At 49.1% G+C, this 20,538-nt stretch overlaps 1 long non-coding RNA gene across 2 annotated transcripts in view; it reads right to left on the bottom strand.

Annotated features, from left to right (window-relative positions):
- Positions 1-20,538, bottom strand: part of LOC140215995 (uncharacterized) — a 120,765-nt gene that overhangs the window by 65,527 nt on the left and 34,700 nt on the right. Inside the window, exon 2 of one of the 2 annotated variants that reach the window (XR_011892631.1) lies at positions 17,422-17,582. The exons of the other annotated variant lie outside the window; for it this stretch is intronic. This is a non-coding gene — a long non-coding RNA (uncharacterized lncRNA). The remainder of the gene's footprint in view (positions 1-17,421; positions 17,583-20,538) is intronic. 2 annotated transcript variants of the gene reach the window in all.

Below are 20,538 nucleotides of genomic sequence, written 5' to 3'. Positions count from 1 at the left end.
AATCCCCACGACGTCGGGGCACTGGTGGACAGGATTGAGGCCCATCTCGTCGAGTAACTTGCGGCCCGTCGGGGTGCCGGATAGTCTGAGCAGCTGTGAGTGCTCTTGTGCCTCGATAATTTCTTCGAGCGTGTTGTGGACTCCGAGGTTCAACAGTTTTTCGGTGTGGGCGCTTGCAGGTAAGCTGAGGGCAAGCTTAAAGACCTTTCTGATGAGTGAATTCAGCGTGTTCCTCTCTGCAACATGCCAATTATGCATGGCCGCCGAGTATGAAAGGTTGCAGAGAACAAAAGCATGTATAATGCGGTTGAAATTGTCTCTTCCTTGATAACCCGGTGCCTGTTGGCGATCCTCCGAATGAGGCCGGAAGCACTCTCCGTTGTGGCGGTGATCTTTCTGAGTGCGGTTCCATTGGAATCGTTAGACTCGATATACATTCCCAATATTCGGAGCGAGTCCACTCTGGGCACCGGAGACACGTCACTAGTGAAAAGCCGTATTTCGCTTTCGGACGCCGGTTTCCAATCACGATGGCCGCCGCCTCTGGGTCTTTTCTTGTAGAGAAGTAGCTCAGACTTCGATGGAGAACATCTGAGCCCAGTGGGGCGGAAGAAGCGCTCCGTCGCATCGATGGTGCTCTGCATGGCGGCTTCAACTTAGCCGTCGCTCCCGCCGACGCACCAGATGGTGATGTCATCTGCGTAGATGGTGTGGTTGATAACTTGAATCTTCGTGAGCTCCTTAGAAAGCCCAATCATTGCGATGTTAAATAATGTTGGCGAGATGACTGAACTCTGAGGCGTGCTCGTGAACCGAGGGTGATCTCTTGCGAAAGGTATCCTTCGAGCTTAAGCTTGGCAGTTGTCTGGCTAAGGAAGGATCGGACGAAGTCGTGGGTCCTTTTCCCGAGCCCGAGGCCGGCAATAGACTGGAGAATGAACTCGTGTGAGATATTGTCGAATGCCTTCTGCAGGTCTTATCCAAGGATGGCTCTGGTATCTCCCGTGCTCCGGTCAACGATGTGATGTTTTATCAGCTTCATGGCGTCCTGTGTCGAGAGGCCGGCTCTGAAACCAGTCATATTGTGGGTATACATGTCATTGGCCTCGATGTGCACCTTGAGCCGCTGTAGCAGGGCATGCTATGCAAACCTTACCGACACAGGACGTCAGGGAAATTGGTCTTCGATTCTCTATTCCTGGTGCTTTACTGGGTTTGGGGATGAGTACCGTGCAGGCCGCCTTCTACTGTGTTGGGACCTGTCCACTACGCCAGACTTTATTAATCTTTTCAGTGAGGAAGTCGATCGACTCATCATTTAGATTCCTCAGCATCCTGTTAGTGGCGCCATCTGGGCCAGGGGCAGATTTGACGCTGTGTGAGAAGAGGACATCTCGGATCTCGGCCGCGGTAAAGTCCTGGTCCAACTCCGGCACCGCACACCCCACGTAGTCCGGGACCTGGGTGGGGGCAGATCTATCCGCGACCGGCGGGTACTTGTCTACGAGCCTGTCGACAATCAACTCGTCCGGGATAGAGTCCGTAGCGAGGTGGATGGCTCGCGCGAGGGATCGTCTCTGGCTGGATCGGATGCTGCCCTCATCGAGAATGTGTTTGAGCAGACCCCAGCTCTTGCCTGATCTGAGCTGACCCTTGACGGATTCGCAGAGCTCATACCATTGTCGCTTACACAGGTTCTTGCAGTGATGTTCGATGTCCCTGTTAACCTCCGAAACCTTCTTGCGGAGCCCCCTGTTATGCTTCTGCCCCTTCCATCTCGTGAGGAGGGCTTGCTTAGCTTCCAGCAGGTGCGCCAACCTGCTATCCATCTTGTCAACGTCGAGCTCAGTGACGACCGCCTTGGTTGCCGCCGCGGCGTCAAGCCTGATTCCTTTGCACCAACCTTCAAAGTGTGTCTCGTCCATCGGTGCGTGCTCGGCTCTGGTCTTGCGGAAAACGTCCCAGTCGATCAACTTGAATTTCCTCGTCTTATAGCGGGCAATTGCAAGGGAGACTTCGATGACGTAGTGCTCCCTTCCGAGGTTTGAGCCGTATTGACCCACTTCACCTCCCCTACGTTCTTGACAATAGAGAGGTCTGGGGTCGTGTCCCGGCATGCGCAGTTGCCTCTCCTAGTGGGGAAATCCTTATCGGTGATAAGGGTCAAGTCCAGTTCCATCGCAGTCTGCCACACTCCGCGTCCCTTGGCCGTGTCATGGGTGTACCCCCACACCCTATGTCGGGCGCGAAATTCCCGAAGACGACAAGGGGGTGCACACCGGCCAGGCTGACGGCCCTCTTGAGGAGAGAGTTCGCCCTCGCCCTGAGGTAGCTGGGGATGCAGTATACGTTGAGGATAAGGAAGCTGTTTCTTCTGAGGCCATTTCTGGGTGGGTTCACGAGGATTTCAGTCATGACGTACTCGATGCCATCACCAACGGCCCCGAGGTCGCGAGAGAGGCAATTGTACCTTTTGTTGACAAGGGTAGCAACTCCCCTACGTCCTGAATGTGAGGATACTACCAGGTAACCTGCGAGTTTGATAGGAATACTAGTTGCAACTCCCTGAATAGCGGTGACTTGAGGCTTAACCTTGAGAGTTTTTAAATATTTCTGCAGAAGCGCCTTCTTGTTGGGAAAGCCTCCGGAGTTCCATTGCCAGATACTAAAGTTCTCGTCCGCACTATCCATGGCTAGGCTGAGAGGAGGCTTGAACGGCCCTAAGAATCGCGCCCTCCGTCGCTGGTGCTAGTACATGACGTCGTGCTGCGACCTGCGAAGGAGCAGGGCTGGGTTCTCTCCTGGCATCGACGTCCTCTAGTTTGCTTATCCGTTCACTGAGTGCACCCAAGCCCATTTTTGGATGCGCTATACATTGCTGGACCTTTGCTAAGCTAGTCTGTATGCTGGCGAAGGCATTCTTGAGTTCTGAGAGCAATTCTATAGTCTCGTCTTCCTCTCTGTTCTATACCGCTCGATGCTTGGGTGGGCGATCCGCGTGGGATGTCTCGGACGTACCCATGGCGACCGGGGCCAAAGAGGGTTGCGGCGAGGAGGGTGAAAGCGCGAGCTTCCTAATCCCCGCCATCTCCGCAGCTAGCCTGCGCATGAGATGAAGAGTTCTTGCGTTGCAACGTGGCAGCACCTTTTTCCAAATCCGCCACAACGCTATTACATCATGTACTGTTGTATTTGTGCAAATTTCTGTTCCTACGTATGTTCGGCTGAGGTAAGTTTTAACGATGTCAACAATTTTCATTCTGGTGTGTTGTGCCCTTCATACGTTTTACGTGATTGGGTAGCTCCTTCACACCTAGAATACCAACTCGAATATTTAAATAAGTTGTGCGCATCTTAACCAGCAAGTTTCTCTGAGAGCTGGTTTATTAAAGAAATGAGCATTGGACACGCGGCATTCTGTTCGCACCCATTTCCTCGACCTGAAGCATGAATAGCGCAGAACACTTCGATATTATATTTAGGCCATTTTATTGTAACCGTCATGCATTCATAGCTTCGAAATAATGTCGCAGTGTCATTCATAGAAATGTTTACAAATATGTCCAGATTTCATCACCGCAGCAATCGAAGATTGAGAGTGATCAGGCCGCTAAAGGACTAGCGATCTTTTTTTTGTTGTGGCTGACGATAACATCCGGCGCTTACACGCTCTCGTGCTGTCCACGGGCTGATTCTTGTGTCTGATAAATGCCCTATCTCGTTCAGCATCTCCTTATCACGTGGGCACTAAAGTTCAATGTACAGGGTGTTTGAACGAATGCAGTTCTTTAAAATTGTCTGTCCCAGACAGAACAATTCCTATCCATGAGCTTGTGTACTCGAAGAAGCGGACATTACTTACACAAAAAAAATGAAGTGCAGAATTTATGAACTAATAAAATTGAACTAGATAACTATTTAACTAGTGGATTTATGGCACATATTCCAATTTATAAATTCTAGAGGGTGAGACTGCAAGCCATATTCAATTGAAAAGAATTGTGTGGATGACACCATTTACGAGATATGCGCCGTTAATCTTGCGGTAAAAATGCACTGTTGTTGCACTTACTCTCTTAACCAAACGTCGTTCCATGTATTGAAGCACAAAATTAACTGGAGTGCCAATGCATTTCACTGCAAAGTTCGGGTATTTATACCTCGAAACTGGTGTCGTTCGGAGAATTAGCTCCAAGTGAATCCGCATTGTGAACGCTCAGGCTAAACTTCGTGTAAATTAGTGCGTTTTCGTTAATTAGTTGGTTATGCATTTCAATATTTCTGAAAGTAACATTTTTGAAAGTGTTCGCTGAAATACCCGTTATGTATGTGGCGGCAGGGTGTGTTATGGGGATTAGTCAACGTCTTTGCACCTATTGATGGTGCTAACAGAATTCGAGTGTTTGAAACTTTGCCTAGCCCTGTTAACTGCGAACGCGGCATCTTGTTATATGAGGCGCAACTTTTGACATTGTTCAGACCGATCGCAGCAGGATTAAAGTTCAGCGATGCTGTAATAGTGAAGTTGGGTCTTGCGTAGTAGAAAAGTGCAGGGCTCATTGATGTAGGCGCTTCGGAACAAGTATCTTGCTATTATACACGAGTTGAAGGTTGCTCTTGCTTCCACTTTTATTGGATTTATGTATCTTTATGAATCGCTTCCCGAGGAGTGTCCTATGTTTCCTAACCACTTTCGTTCTGATCCGATGGTATGGTTATTGGAAAGATTGTTGGGAATTCTGTAACTGTAGAAGCTAACTCAAAACTCTTTAATTATCAAGAAATGAATGATCCCGTAGATATAGCCCCAGCAATTTTATTTTTTGAACACTTGCCTATATTTGCTTCTTGAAGATTCTTTAGTGAAGAAGTTCGTGTAGCATGAAAATTTTGTGTTTTTCAATGCTCCTATGGTTCTACTGAGTAGCTTGCAATGCTCCTGGTAAGCCTTGCTGAAACCTTTGATCGTGTAAATCATTCCTATATACGTTCTCTTCTTGAACACGCCAATGTCAGCTCTAATTTGCTTAAACGCATTAGCCTTACCTACACCCATTGATATGCTAACTTGGTTATTCACTGCAATCTTCCCGATGCCATTTCTATTGGCTCCTCCGGGAAACATGGCAAGGCAATGCCCCCACTACACTTCGCCCTTCATCTGGAAGCGCTATGCTTCAGCGCGATTCAGAGGAGTTTCACACATGGCTTCCAAAATCTAGGTAATGAAGTTAAAGTGTTAGCTGAAGTAGATGATGTAGCGTTCATTTGCACAGACAAGCCGAGTGTTCAAGACGTCGTATCCACGATAGAGAAACATGGCAGTGCAGCAAGAGCACGGATGAATTCTTCGAAAGAATCAGGCTCGTGGTTCGGTAGAACATAAGCTTTCAATAAGGATCCGGTAACAAAATTTACTACATTTTGCAGGCTAATAATTACGCCAGGCTTTACAGCCAGCGTTAACACCAAATGTTTACCACTTTTGTATGATCTTGAATTTTTAAGCTCATGAGGCCCGAATCACTTTTCGAATCACCCAACTGTCGGTCTGGGCTGGGTTGAAGCTGAATCATACCCGGCATTCTGCCCAGCACGTCTGGCGAGCGACAGCGCACCTGAATCCCGGTCACTTACGGCGCCGAGGACGGACACCGTCATCCCACCGGCTAGAGGATTCAAATTCCGTCAACGTCTTTGTGGGTGCGCTAATGAGGCCCGAAAATATTTTAGGCCTCTTAGTGCGGACTGGCTGAGATTGGTGCATCTCGACGTGCGGCATAATCTCACTTCTATTTTCTTGACATTTCGGATCATATTATTCGGTCAGCCATTTAGGTTATAATTTTTAACGTCTTACCTAATTTAGTTGCGCCTTCAAATATTTATTCTAATTTTCGAGCGCAGCTCCTAGGCGCACGTTCCTGTGGCGAGCGTCGGTGTGACCGAGCAAACGAGCACAGCGAAACATGAAAGTGTGAACGGAGAGCGCAGCGGGGTTTCAAAAACGCGAGGAGGAAAGCGGAGGAAAAGGGCATGATGAAAGCGCGAAAACAAAAGGATAGTACGGCGACGACGACTACGAGGTAGCGCCAGAGTAGCACGCCTCCTCTGGCCGGGCTGTTGGCGGCAGCTGCTTTGAATCGCACCCACGCGTCACCAACGCGTTGGTTCTCGCGATCTCCAGATTAGCGAGGCAGTCATGCCGCACTTAGCTCCATATGCAACGTGCCGCACGAGAGACATTGTCGGTGCGAGCCAATATGTCGCGAAATGAAAGCATGTATAGCGTTGGGCCAACATTTTTCATTAGGAAGTAAGACAATCGTCCGAGAAATGCGTGAAGCCCACTTCGCGGCTCGTTTCCCGAGAGTTTGGTTTGACACAGATTACATGTAGTACCTGTCGTGTAAAATGCTGTAAAAGATTTGCTATGCATGCTCTTCCCGCCTGCATTTGTGTCCCATTTGAGTCCCAGCTAACTTTAGCCAGAGCTTAAGAATACGCCAATACACGCATCCAGAGAAAACCAAGCTAATGTTGTTTGACGTCACTTAGATATACCCGAAATTAATTTTCTTTCTGAGTAATTGGATAATTAGCCTTAATTATTTATCAACTTCAGATATTGCCATTAGACGAAAAGTGACAATCAGACAATTGTAGGGACACATGAAAAGCTCCACGTTAAATACGTGTATGCCAGCTTCGTTGTCCCCTCTCGTCATGCCATCGCCGTCACGCCATCATCGTGATCTCATTGTCATTTGAACTATGCTCAAACAGCGCGACTGAAACAAGGACAGACAGAGAAATAAAAATCATAGAACAATCGCTGACTACAGACGATCGCGGCAAGACGATGTGGTCGTTCGTATCGTCGTATACAGTCGTCACACATTTGCTAAGTGACTGCCATCGTGCTGCCATCATGTTCATTACATCGTTGTCTCTTCACTTTCGTCATCTGGCACTGGTCATGCCGTCGCCGTCACACCAGCGTGGTCATACAGGCTTCGTGATAGCTTTTATCAAAGCACTGCCCCCATCAGCCACTCGTCTTCATCCTATTTTGCCTGCACCATCGTAACGCCATCGCCGTCATTGCATCGTCATCATACAGCTGTCGTCTAACACTCGTTGTCATAATTACGTCGTGATGCAGTTGTGATCGATGGCTTCGTCATCCTACTGTTGGCATGTCGTCGCCGTCCCGTTATCATCATCACAAAGTCATTGTCGTTTCATTGTTGTCATGCGGTCGTCGTCACGTTGTAGTTTACCATCGTAATCATCGGCAACCTCATCCCGTCGTCATAACGCCACCACCGCACGGCCATCGCAGTCATTACGTCACCAACAAACAATCGCTATCATGTCATCATCATCATCAGCCTGGTTACGCCTACTGCAGGGCAAAGGCCTCTCCCATACTTCTCCAACTACCACGGTCATGTACTAATTGTGGCCATGTTGTCCCTGCAAACTTCTTAATCTCATCCGCCCACCTAACTTTCTGGCGCCCACTGCTACGCAACCCTTCTCGTGGGATCCAATCCGTAACCCTTAATGACCATCGGTTATCTTCCCTCCTCTTTACGTGTCATGCCCATTCACATTTCTTTTTCTTGATCTCAACTAAGATGTGATTAACTCGCGCTTGTTCCCTCACCCAATCTGCTATTTTCTTATCCCTTAACGTTACACCCATCATTCGTCTTTCCATAGCTCGTTGCGTCGTCCTCAATTTAAGTAGAACCCTTTTCTTAAGCCTCCAGGTTTCTGCCTCGTACGTGAGTACTGGTGAGACGCAGCTGTTATACACTTTTCTCTTGAGGGATAATGGCAACCTGCTGTTCATGATCTGAGAATGCCTGCCAAACGCACGCCAGCGCATTCTTATTCTTCTGATTATTTCAGTCTCATGATCCAGATCCGCGGTCACTACCTGTCCTAAGTAGATCTATTCCCATACCCCTTCCAGTGCCTCGCTACCTATCGTAAACTGCTGTTCTCTTCCGAGACTGTTAAACTGTAACTGGTTTTCTGGAGATTATTTTTAGACCCACAATTCTGCTTTGCCTCTCCAGGTCAGTGAGCATGCATTGCAATTGGTCCCTTGAGTTACTAAGCAAGGCAACACCATCAGTGAATCGAAAGTTGCTAAGGTATTCTCCATTACCTCTTATCCCCAATGCTTCCCAAACCAGGTCTCTGAATACCTCCTGTAAACACGCTGTGAATAGCATTAGAGAGATCGTATCTCCCTGCCTGGCGCCTTTCTTTCTTGTCATTTGGTTGCTTCCTTTAGGGAGGACTATGGTGGCTAAGGGGCCGCTATAGATATCTTTCAGTATTTTTATATACGGCTCGTCTGCACCCTAATTCCGTAATGCCTCCCTGACTGCTGAGGTTTCGATTGAATGAAACGCTTTCTCGTAATCAACGAAAGCTATATATAACAGTTGGTTATATTCCGCACATTTCTTTATCACCGTGTGAATATTGACACGTGTACTTATCTTTGTCGGGCGACCACGTTTCGCCACTTAACAACTGTAATCGCGCAGCGCGGAACGCGCCTGCATGTATCCGAAGTTTCTGGAAAGTTATCGATGCTTCTACCCGGCTTTCTGTTGTCGCCGAACCTTGTGTTATCTGATTTCATCGCGTGACACGAATGGTGTTGAACTTTGTGGAAGGCACGCGGGTCCTAACGATTAGTCTGGAACATTCGACGACTGCTCTATAAAAGCCGACGCGCTTGACCCGCTGATCAGATTTTCGACGATCGCCGACTGTGTTCGCCGCTATCGTTGTGCTTTAAGTGTAGCCTGTTTTGTGGGCACAGGTTCGCCCAATAAAAGCTAGTTTTGTCCTTCACAGTAGTGCTACTGTGTTCTTTAACGTCACTACCACGTGACAATATAGTCTATTGTTGAGTAGCCTTTACGGAATCCTGCCTGGTGCTTTGGTTGACAGAAGTCTAAGGTGTTCCTGATTCTATTTGCGATTACCTTAGTAAATACTTTGTAGGCAACGGAGAGTAAGCTGATCGGTCTATTATTTTTCAAATCTTTAGCGTCCCCTTTTTTATGGATTAGGATTATGTTAGCGTTCTTCCAAGATTCCGGTACGCTCGAAGTCATGAGGCATTGTGTAAACAGGGTGGCCAGTTTTTCTACAACAATCTGCCAACCATCCTTCAACAAATCTCCTGTTACCTGATCCTCCCCAGCTGCCTTCCCATTTTGAATAGCACACAAGGCTTTCTTTACTTCTTCCGGCGTTAGGCGTAGGATTTCAAATTCCTCTAGTCTTTTCTATCTTCCATTATCGTTGTGGGTGCCACTGGTACTGTATAAATCTCTATAGAACTCCTCAGCCACTTCAACTATCTCATACATATTAGTAATGATATTGCCTGCTTTGTCTCTTAACGCATACATCTGATTCTTGCCTATTCCTAGTTTCTTTTTCACTGATTTTAGGCTTCCTCCGTTCCTGAGAGCATGTTCAATTCTATCCATATTATGCTTCCTTATATCAGCAGTCTTACGCTTGTTGATTAACTTGGAAAGTTCTGCCAGTTCTATTCTAGCTATAGGGTTAGAGGCTTTCATACATTGGCGTTCCTTGATCAGATCTTTCGTCTCCTGCGATAGCTTAATGGTATCCTGTCTAACGGAGTTACCACCGACTTCTATTGCACACTCCATAATGATGCCCATAAGACTGTCGTTCATCGCTTGAACACTAAGGTCCTCTTCCTGAGTTAAAGCTGAATACCTGTTCTGTAGCTTGATCCGGAATTCCTCTATATTCCCTCTTACCGCTAACTCGTTGATCGGCTTCTTATGTACCAGTTTCTTCCGCTCCCTCCTCAAGTTTAGGCTAATTCAAGTTCTTACCAACCTATGGTCACTGCAGCGCACCTTGCCGAGCACGTCCACATCTTGTATGATGCCAGGGTTAGCGCAGAGTATAAAGTCTATTTTATTTCTTGTCTCACCATTCGGGCTTCTCCACGTCCACTTTCGGCTATCCCGCTTGCGGAAAAAGGTATTCATTATCCGCATATTATTCGGTTCTGCAAACTCTACTAATAACTCTCCTCTGCTATTCCTGGAGCCTATGCCGTATTACCCCACTGACTTGTCTGCAGCCTGCTTCTTGCCTACCCTGGCATTGAAGTCGCCCATCACTATAGTGTATTTTGTTTTGACTTTACCCATTGCCGATTCCACGTCTTCATAGAAGCTTTCGACTTCCTGCTCATCATGACTGGATGTAGGGGCGTAGACCTGTACGATCTTCAATTTGTACCTATTATTAAGTTTCACAACAAGACCTGTCACCCTCTCGTTAATGCTTTAGAATTCCTGTATGTTACCAGCTATATCCTTAATAATAAGCAATCCGACTCCTAGTTCTCCTAGGGCCGGGGTTTGATTGTTGTATTCATATAGGAGGTTGTGGCCAAGTACTGCACCAGGATGGCCAATCCTGCTCTGGTGAGGGAGTGCGTTACCGGTTCTGGTCACCGGGATCAGACCACACTCCATGCCTGTTTATTCAATTTCATCAACAAGCGTATGTTTTTAATCCGGTGGAAAATTGCGCGCCACCGGGTTTCGAACCACGGTCCTCCTGCATGAGAGGCGAATTGTCTACCTCTACGGCACCGCTGCACCATGATGTATTCTTTGTTATACCGTCGTCACCGTGCCGTCGTGGTCGCGCTATTTTCGTCACTCCAGGTTCATCATCTGACTCTCGTCATGCCGGGATCCTCAAGCCATCGTCTTCGCGCCATTGTCGTCATACATGCGTCTTTACACAATCGTCATCAAGCCATGGACGTTATACACGCGTAGTTGTCTCATTCTCCTCATACCACTGACAACCATAGTCGTCATGCAGTTGTCTGCATTCGTTGTCCTACCGTCGTCGCGATGCCGTCGTGGCCGTTCCATCATTGTCAACATAACTTCGTCATCCAGCTTCGTCATCGTCGCGCCATCGTTACACCAATGTTGTCATGCCTTCCTAATCAGGCTGTCATTTTATAATTGTCATCACTTCAGCAGCGGCATATCAATGTGGTCGTAGCGTCGACGTCCTGCCGCCTTCGTGAATCCATCGATGTCATTCCTTCTTCGTTACTCCAACATCGTCGCTGCGTAAGCGTCATACAGTCGTCGTAAAATCTCTGGACGCGCTTTTGGGCGAGCTTAACAAGCAAGTGTTATATCGAATTAGGATGATACCGAGTACCTCTCGTACAGTCAAAATAAGTCGCACAATATTTAATGGTACAGATGCTCAATAAATGTCACTTCACAAATACGATATTTCGCAACATCGATGGACTACTAATGTCATTGCCATCGACAATGCCATTTATATGAGTTCTGTCACAATTTCTAAGCTAACTTTACATTTTTTGGCCTTATTTTGTATGACTTTGATACTTTCCCAAACATTTCCATTGTTTTGTTACCATTGCGTATAGCCTTCTCTACATTCCGTGTGAATCATGGGGAATACGTCGTAGTAGGTATTGGCCATAAGCAAAGGACAAAGAAAGAAGCAAGCAACAACAAAATAGACTTGCCTTCACCCTGACAAAGGTTCGTGTGCTATCGGCTTCTTTTGCACAGGCTTAATAGACGACTTGCCAAACAATTTTTCATTATAACGGAGGCGCTATCCTTGGGCGCTATGTTGCTAAAGAACTGAATTTTCGTAAGTGGGTGAAAGGTGTTTGTGGACCCCGTACTAAACAGACAGACTCGAGGGGACGGCATGAGAAACATGGTCTGAGTTAGCCGATGTAGACATTGGCAAACCTATGGGTTTCGCTTTGTCCCCCCCCCCCCCCATTGTGATGCCTACTGCGAAAAAATGATGCCTACTGCGAAAAAATGATGCCTAGCTTATTGCCGGCTGTGCCACAAACCCTTTCTGGCCCTTTGCTTCGTTCATAGCAGAGAACAGCCGTTCACAGCTGATCGAGGACACTGCATGATCTAGGGCACCCCAAAAGATAGGTGAACAGAGCAGGCGCCGTAGCAGCAGCAACTATGCCTGGAGATATGCTGCCAAGTGTTCCGTTTCGCCTCCGACGCGCGGTATAGCCGGCGCGGATGCAACGGACGCCGAGGCTTCGTTCAAAGCGGCGGACATTTTGGCCCATTCATCGCTGCCGCAACGCTTCATCCCAAGCGCATCCAGGCATGTTTCAATGCCACGTGTCTTCGTGTGTATGTGTGTGTGTGTGTGTGTGTGTGTGTGTACATGCTGGTGCCCACGCTTGTCAAAGCGCGGCAGCCGGGGAGAGGAGCTGCCCAACTGTGAAGCGAGGAGGTCTTACCGGCGCCGGCCCGGCGGATGCGTCACTTCTCGTCTCAACGTGTCCGTGCGCCGCCGTCACGTGCGCCTCATCCCGAGACGTTCCTCCTTGCCCTCGACTCCGAGAGTATAAAAGCAGCAGCCCACGGACGCCGAGAGAGGCTCCGATTTCTTCCGTCGAGTAACGTGCTCTCCTGTCTCTCCACTTCGGTCGACCTGACCGGCCGCTCTTTTGCGATGCTATAATAAACAAGTTGTTCTGTTAGCAGTCGACTCATCCTTTGCCAGGACCTTCGAATGCTTCCAGCTGTGGCCCAGGCCGCCAGGCCAACGCTACCCTTGCGGCTTGCGACCCAGATGCAACAACTGGTTGTCAGCGGTGAGATCGCGACAACGGAGGCCAGCAGCGAAGATATGCGGTCGACTATATGCTGAGCAGCACAACGACCATCCGGGAGCAGTGCAACGAGCCCTGTGTGATGACTGGTTGCCTGCAACGGAACGACTACGCTGAATTCTTGGCTGCGAGGTTTGGTGAGTTCGGGACTTTCTTCTGAGTTTTGCCAGGCTTTTGTTAGTGTCAGAAACAGAGCTGGTAATTGTGGTTGTCGTTGCTGCCGGGTTAGTTTGCGGCAAGACAATAGTAGGGAGTAGAGAAAGCAGCATTCAGAGCAGCCATGGATTGGAAGTCGTTGCGCAAACCGAAATTGCTGGAGCTTGCAAGAGAGTTGGGTCTGGATGTCTCAGACAAACTCAGAAAACCAGAACTGCTAAGGGCTATTCTTGAGTTAGAAGGCGAGGATGACGAGCTGTCGGAATGCCTTGAGACCATTGAGGAGAGGGAGACGGCAAAAAGACAGGAGCGCGAACGTAAAGAGCAAAAAGAGAAAGACGACCGCGAACGTAAAGATCAAAAAGATAAAGAGAAAGATAGAGAGCAACAATTGAAAGAGGAGCGCGACCGTCAACACGCTTTGGAAATGAAGCGTCTCGAGGTAGAGATGGAACGCCCTCGTAATGGAAGTCAGGCACACGGTGCAGGAGAACGAGTATCGTTCGAAATGACTGACCTGATGCGGCCGTTTAAGCTTGGAGAGGACATTGGTTTGTTCCTGGTTAACTTTGAGCGAACGTGCGAGAAGCAGGGGTTCTCTCGGGAAACGTGGCCACAGCGCTTGCTCACTTTGTTACCCGGCGAGGCGGCCGACGTAGTCGCTCGCTTGAAGAGAGAGGAGGCAGAGGATTTCGACCAAGTGAAATCGAGTCTGCTAAAAAAGTACAGGCTGTCAGCGGAGGCGTTCCGTCGGAAGTTTCGGGAAAATGAGAAAGGCAGCAGTGAGTCATATACAGAGTCTGCCTACAGGCTTATGTCAAACATGCAGGAGTGGCTCAAAGACGAGAAAGCGTTTGGTGACCACGAGAAATTTCTGCAGTGTTTCGGGCTGGAACATTTCTATAATCGGTTACCTGAGAAGTGCGGTACCGGGTCTTGGATAGGCCAGATGTTAGTACGGTGGCTAAAACCGCTGAGCTAGCCGAGGAGTTTGTGACGCGTCGGGCTCGCGGAGCTAAGGACGGTCAAAAGGGTGAATTCGGCTCCAAGTTTGAAAGGCCGATGTTCACACCCATGAGAGCAAGGGGGGACACACGTAGTGCGGATGCGAGTGAAAGCAGTCCGACCGAACGTAAGGAGACGGCGGCAGCCGAAGCCGAACGCAGAAAGCGGTTCGAGACGAGGCAAGCGCGCGTTTGTTATACGCGCCAGAAGCCGGGTCACTTTTCGGCGCAGTGTCCAGAAACAAAAATAAAAGTCGTGTTTTTGTCATTATGCAGCACTGACGAGAACATGAAGCTTCTCGAGCCTTACATGCGAGACCTCCTCGTGAACGGGAAGGAGTGCCGAGTGCTTCGTGATTCCGCAGCTACAATGGATGTAGTTCACCCCTCTTACGTAGAACCCGATATGTTCACTGGCGAGTGCGCATTGATCAAGCAAGCCGTGGAAGCTCATACCGTGTGTCTGCCTGTAGCAAAAGTGCTTATTGAAGGACCTTTCTGAGCGCTTGAGACGGAGGCCGCAGTGTCATCTATGCTGCCCCCCCCCCCCGCCCCCCCCAGTACCCGTACCTATTTTCGAACAGGTCCGATCACCTCCTGCGCGAGAAGGGGCTTTTGTTTAGTGAGGCTAGCGTTCAGGCCTTAACCAGATCGAGAGTTCGGGAGCTCGCTGCAAAGACGGTAGTTGCGGGGCCGACGTTGTCGAACAATGAGAAAGGGTCGGAGGCGCAGCAAGCTGATATTCAGAGCATGTCCGAACTGAATAAAATTGAGCCTGTAGCTTTGAAGGCACCAGATACTGGAGAGGAAATGCCCGACACGGGAAAGTTAGAAGGGCTATCTGCAGATTTGCTCATCGCGCCTACGTCAGATGGACTCAATAGGTTGCTAAACGTCAGCCGGTCGGCTTTGATAGCCGAGCAAAAAAAGGATGGCAGCCTAGAAATCATGCGCTGCAATGTCGAAGAAGGTATCGCCAAGAAAAATGTTCGTTTTGTGGAAAGAAGTGGGGTCCTGTACCGGAAGTATCTAGACCGCAGGGGAGTGGAGTTCGATCAGCTGATCGTGCCTCAGTGCTACCGTCAGGATCTGTTGCGCTTGTCGCATGGAGGTTCGTGGTCCGGACACCTAGGAGTTAAGAAGACTAAGGACCGTCTCTTGCAAGAGTACTATTTGCCAGGGTGTTTTCGTGACGCAGAACACTTTGTGGGGGCTTTTGACACCTGTAAGCGGGTGGGCAAACCAGTGGACAAATCGAGGGCGCCGTTGAAGTTGGTACCTATCATTACGGAGCCTTTTAGACGGCTCGTTATTGATACAGTGGGACCTCTGCCGGTAACAACCACGGGGTACAGACACATTTTGACTGTGATCTGCCCAGCGACAAAGTTCTCTGAAGCAGTGCCGCTTAAAGAACTCAGCTCAGTTGAGATAGCCAATGGACTACTGTCCATATTTGCGCGAGTTGGTTTTCCTGCGGAAATCCAGTCAGATCAGGGCACAGTGTTTACTAGCGCTTTGGCGACAGCCTTTCTCGAAAGGTGCGGGGTAAAGCTGTTACACAGCTCAGTGTACCACCCACAGTCGAATTCCGTTGAGAAGCCCCACTCCGTCATGAAGCGCATGTTGAGAGCATTGTGTTTTGAACAACAAACTGACTGGGAGCTGTGTCTGCCTGGGGTGATGTTTGCATTAAGGACCGCGCCGCATAAGCTGCGGGGTTTTCGCCAGCTGAGCTGGTGTACGGTCGCTCGCTGCGGTCTCCGCTTCGCATGCTTCGAGACGGATCACTGCTCTCTCCAGTGGCTGCAGACCATCTCTTCCAAAAATGGCCGCCTCCTGCGCTGGAGCCTCGCTTTGCAACAATATTCCTTTGAGGTGCGTTACTAAAAGGGGAGTCTCAACGGTAACGCCGATGGCTTAAGTCGAGGCCCCTAACGTAGGAATCAGCCTCAAAGTTGTTTGTTACTGATGTTTTCTTCCTGAGGCCGCATATTTAACATATTGCTTTTGGTTAGTGTTTCAAAGTGATGACGTGCTTTCTAGTGCAATTTTCCAATTTGTGGACGCGTTTTGAGTGCTGTTAGACTACTGTAAGGAACTAGGCAGTAGTATAAAAGGGGAAAGAGCCTTGCATGGCTTAGTGAGGGTTGTGTCGTGCTTGTTGACTGAGTGGTTGAGTTTCGGCGTAGTTGTAACGCTTGCTGGGAACGAGAGAAAAAAAATATGGCAACTCTCCCGAAGCACGACACAACACTTCAGGTTCACACAGCACACTTTGCAGTGTGCTGTCTGAACCTGAACGTGAGAACGAGGCCTTCTCTGTGCGCTGCGCTCAAGAAACACCGAGGGACGACCGACTTCGGTTATGAGCATCATCGAGCGACATCCCTCCGGACAGCGGATGCAGTCCCCTGACCATCGGGATCTCCTTCTCACGGCGGGGTGGTCTGTTATATTTCGCCTCCGACGCGCGGTATAGCCGGCGCGGATGCAACGGACGCCGGGGCTTCGTTCAAAGCGGCGGACATTTTGGCCCGTTCAGCGCTGCTGCAACGCTTCCTCCCAAGTGCGTCCAGGCATGTTTCAATGCCACGTGTCTTCGTGTGTGTGTGTGTGTGTGTGTGTACATGTTGGTGCCCACGCTTGTCAAAGCGCGGCAGCCGGGGAGAGGAGCTCCCCAACTGTGAAGCGCGGAGGTCTGACCGGCGCCGGCCCGGCGGATGCGTCACTTCTCGTCTCAACGTGTCCGTGCGCCGCCGTCACGTGCGCCTCAACCCGAGCCGTTCCTACTTTCCCTCGACTCCGAGAGTATAAAAGCAGCAGCCCACGGACGCCGAGGGAGGCTCCGATTTCTTCCGTCGAGTAACGTGGTCTCCCGTCTCTCCACTTCGGTCGACCTGACCGGCCGCTCTTTTGCGATGCTATAATAAACAAGTTGTTCTGTTAGCAATCGACTCATCCTTTGCCTGGACCTTCGGATGCTTCCTGTTGTGCCCCAGGCCGCCAGGCCAACGCTACCCTTGGGGCTTGCTACCCATTTGCAACACAAGCGACCAGCTTTGTTTTCTCGTGTTTTCGGCTACATGGTGGAATTCGCACAATGTAGTCCACAACACCGTTACGACAAAAGCACCATTATCACATGCACCACTACGTCACACCATATAGCCTTCGGCTACATGGTGTGACATAATTGGTGCTTCAGAAAATGTTCTGAATATAGTGTTCTCGGTGAAAATAAAACGCTGTCCACCCTGATTCCTTAGTGGGTATTGTGTTGGACTGCAATGCACGAGGTCGCGGGATCGGATACCGGCCACGGCGGCCACATTTAGATGAGGGTGAAATGCGAAAACACCTTGTAATTAGAATTAGGTGCACGTTAAAGAACCCCAGGTGGTCCAAATTACCGGAGCCCCCACTACGGCGTGCCTCATTATCAGATCGTGGTTTCGGCACGTAAAACCCCATAATTTAATTTATATAAGATAAAACGGTTGCCTATACCTTTCACGAAGTGCGCTTCCAAAGGCATATAAGATCGCCAAGTCGGATATGCTATCAAACGTTTCATAACTCAGTAACACGCAGCGACGGGTGGTTGTAAATGTAGTGTCCGCCATGGCGCTTCTCTGATAGAGCCAGTAGGACCCTGCATCATAAAGGAGCTGTAAAAAAGAATAGGGTTACCTTCAGAATATAAAATTGTACTCCTCATTTGTTGCCGACTTCAGCGCTAGGGTCACGTGGTAATGACGGTGAACAACCACAGTGGCGCAACGCAAGTGGCGAAACTGTTTGTTGGGCGAACATGTGCCTTGGAATAGAAGTCGGAGAACGATAGCGGCACGCATGCTGGTCGATAGTCGACCAGCATGCGCTGGTTTTATACATGGATTTTCGAAGCTTTCAGCACAGTCAATGGTGCCCACGTGCATTCTAGAAAGTAAAACATTACTCGTGTAGCGTATACAATCTGATTACACAAGTCTAAGCGAAAAACATAGGCAACGGAAAGAACGCGCGTTGACATTCGAGAAACTTGCGATGCGGAAAGGCTCGTGCTGTGCTTAACGACATCTTTTAACATTTGAAGGCTGGTGAAAGGACCTCACCCGGCAAAAGGCAAACATTTCCGCGTCCCACTTATATGCAAATATTACGGGACACATGAAGAAATAAAACGAAAATTTTAAATGAAAACTATTGACAACTTGTGAAATACATCATACAATTTAGAGTGCAGCTGTTAGGCGCTCGTTCGTGCGTCGGCGTTCCCGGCGTAAAACCGATTGAACAAGCGCAGCGGATGAACGAACGAGCGCGGAGCGCAGCGGTGGCCGCAAAGAAATAAAAAAAATTTTCGGACTATTACGATACAAACTAATGCGAAATTTGAACGCAACTCCATGCGTGTTTTTATTGCGTGACATATTGGCTGGCGCCGACATCCTGTCTCGTGCCGGAAGTTGCTATGGAGCTATGCGTGGCACGACTGCCTCGCTAAACTGGAGATCTCGAGAGCTAGAGCCTGGCTGATGCTTGGGCGCGATTCACAGCAGCCGCCACCGAGAGACCACTCAGACGACGCGCGCTACTCTCGCGCCATCTCGTAGCCATCGTAGCCGCACTCTACGTTTCTTCTCAACCTTTTGCCATACCATTATCCTCCGCTTTCAGCCTCGGGGTTTCGATGCACTCTCCGCTTTCCTCCTGGCGTCTTTCATGGACCACTGCGCTGTGCGTTCGCTTTCCTCTTTTCCCTGCGCTCGATCGCTCGTTTACGCCGAGGCCGACACACAACGAAAGAACGAGAGCCTAATACATGTGCTCTAAAAGCGGGAGGAAAGCGAGAGGAGGGAAGCGGCGGAACAAGGTGCAGCGGAAGCATGAAGCCAAAAACGGAAGAGAAGATTACGGCGAAAGCGTTAGAAGGAAAACGTAGTGCCACGCAAGATGCGCGCTGCAGTGACTATGCTACGAGATGGCGCCAGAGTGGCGTGCGTCATATGGGAGGTCTGTCTGCTGTGGCTGCTGTGAATCGCACCCACGCGACACCCACGCGCTGCTCCTTACGATCTCGCAATTAGCGAGGCAGTCGCGCCAAACTCAGCTCCATTTGCAGCCTGTCCCAGGTGACAGATTCTCCGTGACAGCCAATCTATCTCGAAATGAAAACACGTATAGGGATGCTCTCAAATTTCACATAGAGAGTGTGATAGTCGTGTGTGATTTTTTGATGTAATTAAGGTACTATTACCACTAACAAAAAGTCCCCACTGCTATGGTTCACTTGGGTACAATTTGTAGAAACCACAAGTTGAACAACAATTCCTAAATCTCGAACTTCTTGGCTACTGTAATGTTTGTTCGAAGTTTTTCATCCATTTTCGTTTTTAATTATTTGTCTGGTTTAAATATTTGTCCTCTCCATTCCATAGGGCGGCAGTGTCGAAGAATACTCACTCACACTCCCTCACCATAATTTTTCCAGGCACCGCACTCACTCACGTTCACGCTCACCTCCAGTCACAATCGCAAACACTCACTCACGTTCGCACTCACCTGCACGCACACTCGCTGGCCCTCACTCGCACACACCTCCATTCACACTCACTTGCACTCACTCGCACTCACCTCCCCTCACACTCACTGGCACTCACTCGCACTCACCTCCGCTAAGACTCACTGGCACTCATACTCCGGCTCACCTCCGCTCACACTCACTGGCACTATCACTCACCAGCCCACACTCTCGTTCACACTCACCTCTACTCGGAATCACAGGTACTCGCATACACTCGCACTCACTCCCACTCACTCGCACTGGCACTCACTCTCACTCACCTCCGCTCACTCACACTGGCACTTACTCGCACTCACCTCCGCTCACGCTCACTGGTACTCACGTCAGCGCACACCCACTGGCACTCACTCGCACTGACGCCTTTGAAACGAGTGCGAGTGAATGTGAGTGAGTGCATTCATAAGTGAGTGTGCCGAGCTCTGCCGCTCACAATTCGTGTATATTCAAATCAAGCTTCCAATTTAGCACCTGTTACATCTGGAGTGCGCCAAGGCAGTGTTTTAGACCCAGTATTATTTTTGATATATTTGAACGATTTGCCTTACCGATTACATGGCAACATCCGTCTATTTGTTGACCATTATTTTTCGCACTGCGAAATTAATTCCAATGATGATCACCATGTAAAAAATTCTACCTTTGCCTGGTGTCAGGATTGGCAGATGACTGTAAATGCCCAAACATCAGTAATGCTAGCAATAAGCAGAAATTTCCATTATTAATGACACACCCCTCATTTGGGTATTTCAGGGTAAATATTTATGCGCCACTTTAGGATGCGCTCTCCGATGGCAAACCCATTTTGACAACATAACCTCAAGTGGAAGTCAGTGTACATGTTGGGCACTAAATGGATTCATCTTTCAGAGAAGGCATTTCGTATTGCAGCCGCATATACAAATCTGCTGGTTTACAATATGTTTGTCCGACCAGGGCTGGAGTACGCCAGTATTGTTTGATTTACCTACACAAAAGAACTCACAAGAGGGGATGCAGAGGAAGGCAGTGAGGTTCATTATAACAAGTACAAGTTAAAT

Source organism: Dermacentor andersoni, chromosome 2 (genome assembly GCF_023375885.2).
Source record: "Dermacentor andersoni chromosome 2, qqDerAnde1_hic_scaffold, whole genome shotgun sequence".
Lineage (NCBI taxonomy): Eukaryota > Metazoa > Arthropoda > Arachnida > Ixodida > Ixodidae > Dermacentor > Dermacentor andersoni.
The sequence above is the reverse complement of the archived record's forward strand: the minus strand, read 5'-3'. Positions and strand labels throughout refer to the sequence as shown.